This window comes from Etheostoma spectabile, unplaced genomic scaffold, assembly GCF_008692095.1.
Source record: "Etheostoma spectabile isolate EspeVRDwgs_2016 unplaced genomic scaffold, UIUC_Espe_1.0 scaffold00018946, whole genome shotgun sequence".
Taxonomy (NCBI): Eukaryota; Metazoa; Chordata; class Actinopteri; order Perciformes; family Percidae; genus Etheostoma; species Etheostoma spectabile.
In genome coordinates, this window is record NW_022604580.1 from 321206 (window position 1) to 335005 (window position 13800).

At 44.8% G+C, this 13800-nt stretch overlaps 1 long non-coding RNA gene across 1 annotated transcript; it reads right to left on the minus strand.

Annotated features, from left to right (window-relative positions):
- Positions 1 to 11262: 11262 nt before the first annotated feature.
- Positions 11263 to 13144, minus strand: LOC116683357 (uncharacterized). The gene is made up of 3 exons (XR_004330543.1): positions 12895 to 13144; positions 11808 to 11948; positions 11263 to 11488 (listed from the first exon to the last, which is right to left on the minus strand). It is a non-coding gene; the product is annotated as an uncharacterized LOC116683357 (long non-coding RNA).
- Positions 13145 to 13800: the final 656 nt, after the last annotated feature.

Consider the following 13800-nt stretch of genomic DNA (forward strand, 5'->3'; position numbering starts at 1 on the left):
CTTCCTGCCCGACTGTGACTGCTTGTTCCTGTTTTCCCCGTGAGTTTTTCCTCGTGACGTTTACCCTGCCTTGCCATCGCCTTCCCCCCGTTTTGGATTGTGGATTCTTGGATTTTGGTTTTGTTCCCTGTGTTGGTTTGGACTGTTAGCTGCAATAAACTCTGCTTTAGTTCTCTCCTACTGCTCTGCATTTGGGTCCTCCTTCCTGCACCTTAACAGTTTCTTAACAGAAGCTTTAAAACACCCATCTCCATGCTGGAAATCTGCTTTTCAGCCCCTTCTGATCACATTGTGATGTTTTAACCTTGTTTCTGTCATTTCAACAGTGTTACATTAGTTTCTTAACAGAAGCTTTAAAACACACATCTCCATGCTGGAAACGTGCTTTTCAGCCTCTTCTGAGCTTGTTGTGATGTTTTAACCTTGTTTCTGTCATTTCAACAGTGTTACATTAGTTTCTTAACAGAAGCTTTAAAACACACATCTCCATGCTGGAAACGTGCTTTTCAGCCTCTTCTGAGCTTTTTGTGATGTTTTAACCTTGTTTCTGTCATTTCAACAGTGTTACATTAGTTTCTTAACAGAAGCTTTAAAACACACATCTCCATGCTGGAAACGTGCTTTTCAGCCTCCTCTGAGCTTTTGTGATGTTTTAACCTTGTTTCTGACATTTCAACAGTGTTACATTAGTTTCTTAACAGAAGCTTTAAAACACACATCTCCATGCTGGAAACGTGCTTTCAGCCTCTTCTGAGCTTGTGATGTTTTAACTTGTTACTGTCATTTCAACAGTGTTACATTAGTTTCTTAACAGAAGCTTTAAAACACACATCTCCATGCTGGAAACGTGCTTTTCAGCCTCCTCTGAGCTTTTCATGATGTTTTAAGCTTGTTACTGTCATTTCAACAGGTTTACAGTTGTTTCTAACAGTTGCTTTAAAACACACATCTCCATGCTGGAAACATGCTATTCAGCCTCTTCTGAGCAATGTGATGTTTTAACCTTGTTACTGTCATTTCAACAGTGTTACATTAGTTTCTTAACAGAAGCTTTAAACACACATCTCCATGCTGGAAACGTGCTTTTCAGCCTCTTCTGAGCTTGTTGTGATGTTTTAAGCTTGTTACTGTCATTTAAACAGGTTACAGTTGTTTCTTAATATTTGCTTTAAAACACACATCTCCATGCTGGAAACGTGCTTTTCAGCCTCTTCTGAGCTTGTTGTGATGTTTTAACCTTGTTTCTGTCATTTCAACAGTGTTACATTAGTTTCTTAACAGAAGCTTTAAAACACACATCTCCATGCTGGAAACGTGCTTATCAGCCTCCTCTGAGCTTTTGTGATGTTTTAACCTTGTTTCTGACATTTCAACAGTGTTACATTAGTTTCTTAACAGAAGCTTTAAAACACACATCTCCATGCTGGAAACGTGCTTTTCATGATGTTTAAGCTTGTTACTGTCATTTCAACAGGTTTACAGTTGTTTCTTAACAGTTGCTTTAAAACACACATCTCCATGCTGGAAACATGCTATTCAGCCTCTTCTGAGCAATGTGATGTTTTAACCTTGTTACTGTCATTTCAACAGTGTTACATTAGTTTCTTAACAGAAGCTTTAAAACACACATCTCCATGCTGGAAACGTGCTTTTCAGCCTCTTCTGAGCTTGTTGTGATGTTTTAAGCTTGTTACTGTCATTTAAACAGGTTTACAGTTGTTTCTTAATATTTGCTTTAAAACACACATCTCCATGCTGGAAACGTGCTTATCAGCCTCCTCTGAGCTTTTTGTGATGTTTTAACCTTGTTTCTGACATTTCAACAGTGTTACATTAGTTTCTTAACAGTTGCTTTAAAACACACATCTCCATGCTGGAAACGTGCTTATCAGCCTCCTCTGAGCTTTTCATGATGTTTTAAGCTTGTTACTGTCATTTCAACAGGTTTACAGTTGTTTCTTGTTGTGGTTTGGGGTTTTGTTGGGGGTTATTTTCCCCGTTTGCCTTCCCTGTGTTTTTGTCTCTGTTTTCTTCCCAGCCCTGTGTGGTTCTCTGTCTTGTGATTCCCGGTAAGTGTCGGTTTGTTCTACTTCCTGTTCTTTTGATAGTCAGCTTCCTGTCTTGTCTTGTCTTGTCTAGTCTAGCTTCACTTTGTTTGTCTGATTGTCCAGCCCCGCCCTAATGTGATTCACCTGATGTCTCACCTGTTCCCCGTTACCTCATTACCTCCTGTATTTAACCCCAGTGTTTCCTTTGTCTCTTGTTGGATCATTCTAGTTTTGTTTGCCTGTTTGCCGTCGTCCTGTGACCTGTCAGCATTGCCAGTCCATGTGGTATGTTTGTCTTTTCTCCTGCCTTCCTGCCCGACTGTGACTGCTTGTTCCTGTTTTCCCCGTGAGTTTTTCCTCGTGACGTTTACCCTGCCTTGCCATCGCCTTCCCCCCGTTTTGGATTGTGGATTCTTGGATTTTGGTTTTGTTCCCTGTGTTTGGTTGGACTGTTAGCTGCAATAAACTCTGCTTTAGTTCTCTCCTACTGCTCTGCATTTGGGTCCTCCTTCCTGCACCTTAACAGTTTCTTAACAGTTGCTTTAAAACAAACATCTCCACGCTGGAAACGTGCTTTTCAGCCTCTCCTGAGCTTTTTGTGATGTTTTAACCTTGTTTCTGTCATTTCAACAGTGTTATATTAATTTCTTAACAGTTGCTTTAAAACACACATCTCCATCCTGAAAACGTGCTTTTCAGCCTCTTCTGAGCTTGTTGTGAGGTTTTAAGCTTGTTACTGTCATTTCAACAGGTTTACAGTTGTTTCTTAACAGTTGCTTTAAAACACACATCTCCATGCTGGAAACATGCTATTCAGCCTCTTCTGAGCAATGTGATGAACCTTGTTTCTGTCATTTCAACAGTGTTACATTAGTTTCTTAACAGAAGCTTTAAAACACACATCTCCATGCTGGAAACGTGCTTATCAGCCTCCTCTGAGCTTTTTGTGATGTTTTAACCTTGTTTCTGACATTTCAACAGTGTTATATTAGTTTCTTAACAGAAGCTTTAAAACACACATCTCCATGCTGGAAACGTGCTTTTCAGCCTCTTCTGAGCTTGTTGTGATGTTTTAAGCTTGTTACTGTCATTTCAACAGTGTTACATTAGTTTCTTAACAGAAGCTTTAAAACACCCATCTCCATGCTGGAAATCTGCTTTTCCAGCCCCTTTGATTGTGATGTTTTAAGCTTGTTATGTTTTAAGCTTGTTACTGTCATTTCAACAGGTTTACAGTTGTTTCCTAATATTTGCTTTAAAACACACATCTCCATGCTGGAAACGTGCTTATCAGCCTCCTCTGAGCTTTTCATGATGTTTTAAGCTTGTTACTGTCATTTCAACAGTGTTAAAATAAGTTTCTTAACAGTTGCTTTAAAACACACATCTCCATGCTGGAAACGTGCTTTTCAGCCTCTTCTGACCTTTTTGTGATGTTTTAAGCTTGTTACTGTCATTTCAACAGTGTTATATGAGTTTCTTAAATGAAGCTTTAAAACACACATCTCCATGCTGGAAATCTGCTTTTCCAGCCCCTTCTGATCACATTGTGATGTTTTAAGCTTGTTACTGTCATTTCAACAGGTGTACAGTTGTTTCTTGTTGTGGTTTGGGGTTTTGTTGGGGGTTATTTTCCCCGCTTGGCCTTCCCTGTGTTTTTGTCTCTGTTTTCTTCCCAGCCCTGTGTGGTTCTCTGTCTTGTGATTCCCGGTAAGTGTCGGTTTGTTCTACTTCCTGTTCTTTTGATAGTCAGCTTCCTGTCTTGTCTTGTCTTGTCTAGTCTAGCTTCACTTTGTTTGTCTGATTGTCCAGCCCCGCCCTAATGTGATTCACCTGATGTCTCACCTGTTCCCCGTTACCTCATTACCTCCTGTATTTAACCCCAGTGTTTCCTTTGTCTCTTGTTGGATCATTCTAGTTTTGTTTGCCGTCGTCCTGTGACCTGTCAGCATTGCCAGTCCATGTGGTATGTTTGTCTTTTCTCCTGCCTTCCTGCCCGACTGTGACTGCTTGTTCCTGTTTTCCCCATGAGTTTTTCCTCGTGACGTTTACCCTGCCTTGCCATCGCCTTCCCCCCGTTTTGGATTGTGGATTCTTGGATTTTGGTTTTGTTCCCTGTGTTTGGTAGGACTGTTAGCTGCAATAAACTCTGCTTTAGTTCTCTCCTACTGCTCTGCATTTGGGTCCTCCTTCCTGCACCTTAACAGAATGATCCAACCAGTCATGGACCCAGCAGAGCGCAGTGTGGGCCCAGCGGACATTGGGGAACGCTGGACGGTTCTACGCCGGCTGGAATACGGCCTCAGTCGTTTTTTGTTGGAGCTGGGCAAAACTGCAGAAGTGGGGCGCCAACTGACCATCTGTGCCCTCATGCGGAACGCCGTGGCAGGCCAGCCGTGGACCGTGAGGGTCCCAAGCGTGGCTGCGACTATTCGGGAGGTCTACCGACTGGAGGCAATCCTGCAGGCCTCCCTGATCCCCCCCCAGCGAGCCTGTGCCCGCCGACACGAACCCCCAGCCGCCGACTGCCGCCAACGCGGACCACCAGCTGGCGCCCAGCATTCCCCAGCCGGCGCAACCACATACTGTCTCCCTGGGAGCCACCATGGATCTCCAGCCGGCTCCCACCGCCGAGGCGGATCCCCAGCCGCCGGCTCCCGCCGCCGCCGAGGCGGACCCCCAGCCGCCGGCTCCCACCGACGAAATGGACCCCCAGCCGCTGACTCCCACCGCTGTCAAGGTGGACCCCCAGCCGCCGGCTCCTGCCGACGAAGTGGACCCCCAGCCGCCGGCTCCCGCCAATGATACGGATCCCCAGCCGGCGCCTGTGGAGGCGGACGCCCAGGGAGTATGCACTGAACAGTCCTCCCTGGGATCCACCACGGACTCTCAGCCGGCGCCCTCAAAGACAAGTTCCCAGGGAGTGTCCACTGCTCAGTCCTCCCTGGGAGAAGTCCCAGACCAGCCGACCGGCCCCCCAGACCCAGACCGGCCGACTGGCCCCTCTGACCCTGACCGGCCGACCGGCCCCCCAGACCCAGACCGGCCGACCGGCCCCCCAGACCCAGACCGGCCGACCCCCCCAGACCGGCCGACCGGCCCCCAGACCGGCCGACCGGCCCCCCAGACCGGCCGACCGGCCCCCCTGACCAGCCGACTGGCTCCCCTGACCGGCCGACCGGCCCCCCAGACCAGCCGACCAGACCACCCGACCCTGACCAGAGGCCCAGTACTTCTGACCCCGGCTGGCGCTCGGTGGCCCTTCCCTCCGGCGGACGGCCAACGTTTTTGGCCCTCGGTCGGCGGTCGGCGCCCCCGACCCCCAATCCCCCAAGTCTGGGCCTTTGCCCTTTCTAGACACTGGCTCCCGGGGTCACCCTGGTCCCGGTTCCAGGGGTCCCCCGGGACCCAGTCCCCTGGGTTCCTCCGGTCCTGGCCTTGGTCCCAGGCCCGCAGGAACCCCTGTCCCCCCAGTTTTTGCTTCTCCCAGTCTCCCTAGTCTGGTGTCCGTCCCCGTCTCTGTCTTTGTCCCCGTCACTGTGTCTGTTCCTGTCCCCGTCTCTGTACCTGTTTGTATCCCTGTCCCAGTGCTTGTCCCTGTGCCTATGTCTGTCCCCGTGCTTGTCACAGTCCTTGTGTTTGTCTCTGTCCCAGTCTTTGTCCCAGTCCCTGTCACCATTCCTGTCCCCGTCTTTCTTCCTGTCCCTGCGTCCACCCCATCCAAATTTGGTTCTACACCTGATCCGTCTGTAGTCTCGCCGTCTTCATCCGTCCCGTCTAAAACTGCCCCTGAACCCGACCCCTCTGTCTCCGTGCTGTCCGTTCCGTCCGCGTCCCGTCCTGCCCGGTCTACGTCTGTCCCGTTTCCCAGTGGGTCTTCCGTGAGCCTCTCCGCGGGCTCTTCCGTGAGCCCCTCCGCGGGCTCTTCTGTGAGCTCCTCCGCGGGCTCTTCCGTGACCCTCCTCCTGGGGGCTTCTTCGTGTCCCTTGTGCGCCCCCTAGTGGGGTTTTGTAGTATACCCGTTCTTGGGTCTCTAGTGCGCCCCCCCCGTGGGCTTCTCCGTGTTCCTCGTGCTCCTAGTGCGCCCCCCCGTGGGCTTCTTCGTGTTCCTCGTGCGCCCCTTGCTGGGCTTTTCCGTCCTCGCGCCCCTCGCACATTCCCTCGCGCCTCCTGGTGCCCTTCCCTTGGTTAATCGTCGATCCCTGCGTTTGGTAGTCACCCATACTGTCTGTGCCTCTGTATCTCTCTCCTTTCTCTGTTTGTTGGTCTCTCTTCCATCTCTGTATTAGTGTCTCCCTCGTTGTGTCTTAGTCTTGTCCCTTTCTTTGGTCTAGTCACGTCTCATTCGGTCCCCGGTCTTCTGGCTTTGTCTCCTTGCCCGATTTACCATCGCTGTCTCTCTATGCGTCTCTCGCTTTGTTTCTGCCTCTCCATGTGTTTGTCTGTCTAGCTCCCCGTGTAGCTCCCGATGTCTCTGTCTCCTTCTTCCCCTCTGTCTCGTTCGGCCCCTATGGCTGTCGGTGCTGCCCACCTTTAATCCGTCTCGCTCTCTTTTTGTCGGTCTGTCTTTTTGCGTCTTGCCTTCTTCCTTTTTGTCTCTCCGCCCTACTCGTCCTGTCTCTCTGTTCCGCTCCCTTCATGTTGTCTCTTTACGTGTTTTCCTCTCTGCCCCTGTCTCCCTGTGCTTTCCTCTGTCCTTGTGTCTGTCTGACGCCCCGCGTTCCTCTCGCTCTGTCTGTCGCTCTGTCTCTCCCACACATACCCTCTCGCTGTCCCTCGTCTGTCTCGCTCTCTTTCTGTCCCGTTGTCTGGGTCGCTTTGCCTCCCTCTCCGTTCGTCTAGTCTCTTGGTGTGTCCCTCTTGCTCTGTCCCTTTCGCTCCGTTTTTTCTGTTTGGTTGTGTGGGTGTCTCTCTTTCCCTGTGTCTGTCCTGCTCTCTGGGTTCCAGTCCCCTTTTCTGCTTGTTTGTGTGGGTGACTCTCTCCGTTCTAGTGTTTTCTGCCTTTCTATCTAGGCTGCGCTGTCCCTGCTTGCTTCTCCGCTCCTCTTCTCTGTTCTTCTCCTCCTAGTCCTCTCTTGTCTTCGTCCTCGCCCCTTCTCGATTACTCGTCTCAATCGCCCTGTCTCTCTTGCTTTCCGTATCTGTCAGTCTTGCTCTCTGTGCTGTCTCTGTCTGTCTTGCTCTCTGTGCTTCTCCCTCTTTTGCTGTGTCTCTGTGTCTCACTGTCTTTCTGGTTGGATTGGTCTCTCTCATGTCTCTCTTGGTCCCTGTGTTGGTCTAGTTAACTTGTGTCTTGCTGTCCCTTCCTCTTTCTATGTCTGTCTGTCTTGCTCTCTGCGTCTCTGTCCCTTTCTCTCCCTCTGTTTGTTTGTGTGTATCTCACTCTCTTTCCGTGTGTCTCTGTCTCTCACTCTCTGTGTTTCTGTTTCCTACTCTCTCTCTTTCTCTGTCTGTGGCTCTGTCTCTCTCTCTGGCTCTCCCTCTCTGTGCCTACCTCTAGTTCCTTTTCGGCTCCCTTTCTCTGTCCCTCTCCTCCAATCCCTCGCTGTTTGTTGTCCTCGCCCTGTCTCCATGGCTCTGTCTCTGTTGCTCCCTGTGTCTGTCTGTCTGTCTTCTCTCTGTAACTCTCGCTCTGTTTGTTGTCTCTGTCTGTCTCTCTCTCTCTCTCTCTCTTTCTGTTGGTTGTCTCTCTGTTTCTCCCTATCGGTTTTGCTCTCCGTCCTGGTGTCTTTTCCCCTCTGTCTTTTTCGTTCCCGGTGTCTGTCTGTCTGTCTTGTCTTTTGTGTCTCTCTCACTTTGTTCTGTTTATTTGTCTCCCGCTCTCTGTCACTGTCTCTCTTTCTAGGTGCGTCTGTGTCTCCCTGTGTCTGTCATGCTCTGTGTGCCTTTCTCTCTCCGTGCCCCGCTCCCTCTCTCCTTGTGTCCCTACCCTTCGTCCTTCCTCTGCTTTCTCTCTGGTCCCTCGCTCGCCACCTGTCTCCAGTCCTTGTTCTGAACTTCCTTGTGCCCGCTATTAGTGCCTTTTCTTTGTCCCATCCCTCTCTCATTCCCTCCTCCTTGGTCCCTCTCTCGCTCCTTTTTCCTCAGTCCCTTTCTCGCTCCCTCGTTAGTTTCCCTCCTTGCTCGGGCTCCTTTGTCCATGCTCCCCTGTGTCCTTGTCCCCAGTGCTCAAGGTTTGCCTCTGTCCCCAGTGTCCTTCTGTCCCTTGGTTTCCCCGTTCCTTGGCCCCCTCGTTTCCAGTGTCTTCCGCCCTTTCTGGGTTGTTTTTTGTTCCCTTTTGGGGTTTTTGTTTTTTGACATCTGGGATCTGTCTTTGGGGGGGGGTACTGTTGTGGTTTGGGGTTTTGTTGGGGGTTATTTTCCCCGTTTGGCCTTCCCTGTGTTTTTGTCTCTGTTTTCTTCCCAGCCCTGTGTGGTTCTCTGTCTTGTGATTCCCGGTAAGTGTCGGTTTGTTCTACTTCCTGTTCTTTTGATAGTCAGCTTCCTGTCTTGTCTTGTCTTGTCTAGTCTGGCTTCACTTTGTTTGTCTGATTGTCCAGCCCCGCCCTAATGTGATTCACCTGATGTCTCACCTGTTCCCCGTTACCTCATTACCTCCTGTATTTAACCCCAGTGTTTCCTTTGTCTCTTGTTGGATCATTCTAGTTTTGTTTGCCTGTTTGCCGTCGTCCTGTGACCTGTCAGCATTGCCAGTCCATGTGGTATGTTTGTCTTTTCTCCTGCCTTCCTGCCCGACTGTGACTGCTTGTTCCTGTTTTCCCCGTGAGTTTTTCCTCGTGACGTTTACCCTGCCTTGCCATCGCCTTCCCCCCGTTTTGGATTGTGGATTCTTGGATTTTGGTTTTGTTCCCTGTGTTTGGTTGGACTGTTAGCTGCAATAAACTCTGCTTTAGTTCTCTCCTACTGCTCTGCATTTGGGTCCTCCTTCCTGCACCTTAACAGTTTCTTAACAGTTGCTTTAAAACAAACATCTCCATGCTGTGAACGTGCTTTTCAGCCTCTTCTGAGCTTTTTATGATGTTTTAAGCTTGTTACTGTCATTTCAACAGGTTTGCAGTTGTTAACAGTTGCTTTAAAACAAACATCTTCATGCTGGGAACGTGCTTTTCAGCCTCTTCTGAGCTTTTTATGATGTTTTAAGCTTGTTACTGTCATTTCAACAGTGTTACATTAGTTTCTTAACAGTTGCTTTAAAACACATCTCCATGCTGGAAACGTGCTTTTCAGCTTCTTCTGAGCTTTTTGTGATGTTTTAAGCTTGTTACTGCCCAGCTGAAAAACTAATGTGCTAAGTGTACTAAAATTTAGCCTACTTTTGTGTACTTGAAGGCACACTAATCATTACTATACTTCAAGTGTGTTTATGATTAGTTAACTTGAAGCATGCTATTTTGGAACAACTAATTTTGTACTAAATGTATTTTAATTGTAATTAAATTGTGGAAAAGCTCAACTTGAAGTGTTTTTAGTGTACTTTGATGTGCTAAAGTGGAACAACTTAAAGTATATTTTGTATACTTTAAGTATATGAGTTTATATGTACTAATATATGCTTAATTAGTCTACTTAAAGTGTACTGTGGTTGTATTATAACTACATTAAAAAAATATTTTTAGTGTCTTAAAAATATATAAGCTTTATACTTTTAATATATTCTTACTGTGGTAATATGCTTATTTATACTGTTGGCTTATTCCAATTACTAAAAAAGCATACTTTGTAGTTAATAGTCAATATACTTTATCATTACTTTGCTATAACACTTTCTACCTTGCACATTCTTGCAAATGTATTACCAGTATACTAAAGACGGAAAGACTTGTGGGACTACTTCCATGCAGGTGAAAAAATATACTTTAATGTATTGAACCATCTCCAAATTATAGTACATTACAAATAATACAACAACTTGTACTATCTCTGAATGTATAAAGATTTACATATGAATTTTTACCATTTACATTATAACATTACACATAAACTTTAAAGAACACTGAGGAATATTGAACAATGACAAACAACATTCGTTATTATTGCACCCTTAACCCCTCGCACCATACAGAAACACGCACACCACACATTATGTTCCTTTCTTTTGGCTGAACTGCTCATTGTTACACTTTCGTCTGATGGCCGTGCGCACATCAGAGACACTTGTCTGCGGAAACTCCAGAAGAACAGCGTCTGTTAACCGAAAAGACCAGAGATACTGTAAGTCACGCAGCACATTCATAGTATTTTTAAAGAGTACATCAGGAAAGTCTGAGAAATTGTATCAGTATGATATACCAATATTGCTACCAGTACATAATCCAACATGTATTTAATAATAACTGGTTGTCTGTGGTTGTCTGATATAGCTGCTATAGAAATCACAGAAGCTTTTAAATAGACTGCATGTAACTCAAGACAATTACATACCTGTAATAGCCTGCACTTTGGCAACATCAAGCTGTGTTTTTGGCGCCCCCCCCCCTCCCAGACTTTCCAGTTAGGGTGGACTGTGCAAGGCCCTACTTTGTGAATACCAGGACAGCCAGCTCCTGGGCAAAAATGGTCATGCGAGATCTATTCAGCCGCAGGAAGGCCCTTTTTGAAACTGTCACTGTGCTGCCTGCCAAGGGGTGCTGCATACGGGAGAGAAAGAGTTAAAATTAGACAGTTTGTCCAGCTGTCATGCTGATGATGATCTGTGAATGACAATCTGACAGCTGTGATCCCATCCTGTGCACACTTGTAATTATAATAAATGCTGTTCTAAAGGTTCTATATAGATACATTTTTTGTTATTAGCCCTTATTTGTTATTAATGATAATATTTTTAGACAAATGCATGTGCATGCTTTTCACTTCTATATATACACTTTATTTCTCGAAGAAAATACAGTATTTAAAGGACACTCTTCTAATCCACACTACCGTGTGGGACAAAACTTAATGAAAGGTGTTTTAAAAGGTTATATTGTCAAATATATTAAATAACAGTAAATGAAATGCATTATGCTTAGTTGGTATGCACATGGCAGCCAAAAGGAGTTTATTGGAAGAAATACGATATGTAACAATTGTGAGATAAAGTATTACATGCAGCTGGGTGTAAGATCTCTGACCTTTGCCTGACATACTCAATCAATATGATATAATTTTATCATCATAATAATATAATATTCAATATAAGTGTACTTGCCATTCTCTGGGCTGAGGAGAAACCCAAGTCTTCATCTGAGGCATGGTCCTGAAAAAAGTGAAAAGAGCTGTGAGAAGCAATTCAACAGAGAAAGAATTTGTATTTCAGAGTACACAACAGCTAGGAAAGAAGTATGACTTAAAATGTCATGCCGTTTTGGACTCCCTATGTATGTGGCGTCATCAGAATTTGGACTGGATGCCAGGGGTAAAAGCACACGTCTTGCTGCCTTGTAAATCTTTGCTCGCTTTCCCTGAAGAAAAATATTTATATAAAAGTAGGAAAATGATTAATCATATCCTAAAATTTCATTTTTAGTAGAGACTACAATATTTAACTAGAAAAAAAAAGAAGATATATCACTGAAGTGTACATTGGCATTAACTATGGTTCAGTTTTTAAAAACTAAAATGGACAAACTACCATAATAATTAACACAAAGAAACATGAATAATAGATGTTAGATTCACAGGACGAAAACATTCTATCAAATTTTTCTCATGTCAAGGACACCACAGTTTTTGGTGTTGTAAACATCATAGCCACCTGTTCAAGAAAAAAGTATTCCTTACCCCATGAACACATTGTGGAGATTCATCCTCAGAACTGCAGTTGTGATCTTGTGTGTCTAGGGCCCTCTTCTGAGACCGGGAAGTCTTCAGGTTTTGTAACACCTGGTTGCTGGCTGCCTCTTTGATCCTGGTTTGTTTTGCCTGTCAAAAACGTTTATAATGTAAAAACAAAGATAAGACTGTCATCACAATGTAAAATTCTCCCTAGCATACTAAGCCTAATTAAATCCAAGATCAATTTATACTAGAGAAAACACAGAAATAATTTCATCAGCACCATGACAGAATGTAAGTAGAGGTACAGCAGTAGTGGCAAATGACAGAGCCTCCATAATAACTGACCATGATTATATAGATCATTGATTATATAGAGCACATTCTGCTGAATGCAAGGGAAAACTATCTCAAATTGTGTTTCTTGCCGAATTCTTGCTTCTTGACTATAAATATTCATCATTGATCAAATAAACCTCAACTGGTTTAAAATTCAAGGATTAATGATGCCTTTTTTCTTTAATAGTATTAGATTGTTAATTTCTGCTCAGTGTTGCTTCAAGGCATCCTAGTGGCAAGTGAAAAGCTATCTCAAAGATTTGAAAAAAAATATTTTAAAATATAGCACATTGTTAATGACTGAACTAGTGGTTTCCAAGTTTTTGACATTTTAGATGTTTTCTGATTTAATCTTCCATTAATTATCTCACCACCCCCCAGATATAGCTCATTTGGTGTCTCTGTATGTAAAAATGCATTAACAGTAAATGCTGCTACATTGTGATGTTTCAGTATTATTCATTTAAGTTTTTCATATATAACAATATATCACTTAGAGGGAGTAAATCAGTACATTTACTTTGATAGTTTAGCTACATTTTATTGCAAATAATTATGCACTTTAACTTGATTGGGATTTGTCATGCATGGTTTGTAATGGAGTATTTTAGCATTGCTTTACTGTAAATTACTTAGGTAAATGATTTGAATTTTGTCAAGACCTCTACCATAAAGGAAAGCACCTGGATGTGAAGCTAGCCAAACTACTGGAGCAGCTTTTGCGCGGGCATTTAGTAATGTTGCGTGCACTCACCTGCACGGGCTTTTTAGGCTTCACTACATCGGTCTCACACATTTTCTTTTTCATGCGCACACCCTTGCTTTCCTCCTCGGCCCAAATATCCTTACCGAGAAGGAACAAATTCTTCTTCGACACAAGTTCTTTGTAGGAGTCTGATATAACGAGAATAGTAAGACAAATTAAGTTTAGCCAAAACATTCTTCCTAACAACGACAAAATTAAACTGTTAGAGCTGCAAGCTAGCTGAAATAGTTGGGAAAATAATAGGTAGGCTATTCTCCATACTTGCCTCCGACTAACAAGACCTTAGCAGCCACCGTCCTCTTTGGTTCTTTTCTCGTAGGCCACTTTATTTATATCCAGTTCGTTTCGTCATCAAGGTCCGGCTGGGATACCACTTGGGTGAACTAGTAGCTACCAAGAATGTGACGTACTCTCCACTTTAAGTGTTTTGTCAAATAAGTAGTACACGGCGAATTGGAATGCTATTGTTTTCTCCTAACCGTACAGTCTATCCTAACCTGCCAACCTGCTTTCACGCGAGTGACGCCGCTCAGATGGATGCAACGGATGAGAATGTCCGCAGCTCTGGTTGGCTGAAAGTGAAAAACGAATCTGATGCATTTCATTGGTCAGACTCCGCGCCAATCTATTTTTTTTTTTTAAAATACGAATTTTAGAGACGTTTTACACAGTCTGTTATAATACAGTTTCTATACCAAATCATCATGCCAGCAAAACGAAAACTGAAGAGACATTTGAATTCTGACGAGAGTCAACCAGAGACGCCAAGAACAACAAAATATAGAAGACTTCAACCGAACCAGTTAAAGAAAAATACAATTGGTGAAATGCTGTGGGCTACAACAAAAATTTAAATTTTACTCTCCCGCCTGAAATATGTTGTATTCTGTATAA